This window comes from Petromyzon marinus, chromosome 55 (genome assembly GCF_048934315.1).
Source record: "Petromyzon marinus isolate PM22_M1 ecotype Great Lakes invasive population chromosome 55, UKy_Petmar_22M1.pri1.0, whole genome shotgun sequence".
In the NCBI taxonomy this organism is placed as follows: Eukaryota; Metazoa; Chordata; class Hyperoartia; order Petromyzontiformes; family Petromyzontidae; genus Petromyzon; species Petromyzon marinus.
In genome coordinates this window covers 14,241,821-14,242,274 of record NC_133721.1, presented here as the reverse complement: position 1 = coordinate 14,242,274, position 454 = coordinate 14,241,821, and positions in this window count along the sequence as shown.

The window sequence follows — 454 nt, the reverse complement described above, 5'->3', positions numbered from 1 at the left end:
CACGGACAACAGCGATTATCTGAACCGGTTATGAGCCTTTCCTCGGGCCATTAATCCTCAAATAAGAACCTCGTGCGATGTGTAAACATCGCTACTATAGGGAGACAAAGGCGGCTACCTACCCCCTTTGGTGCCTTGGTGACCTTGATATAGGTCCATGGCGAGGAAGTACTTGCCCCAACAGTCTGTTAAGGCTACACGGGGAATCTTTGTCTTTGTATGTGTGTGGGGGGTGAGGGTTCGTGGGGGGGGGAGACGTGTGGGGTTTGAGGGCAGCAGCAGGAGGAGGCGGCGGCGACGTGCTCACATCTTGGCTGCAAAGTGACATTCCATGCATTCTGTTCCGCTCGGGTTGGTGTGGGGCGGAGATTGCAATGAAAATAAAATAACTGAGATGGGGGGCAGGGACGGAGGGGGAAGGGAGAGAGAGAGAGAGAGGCAGGGTGGGGAGGGG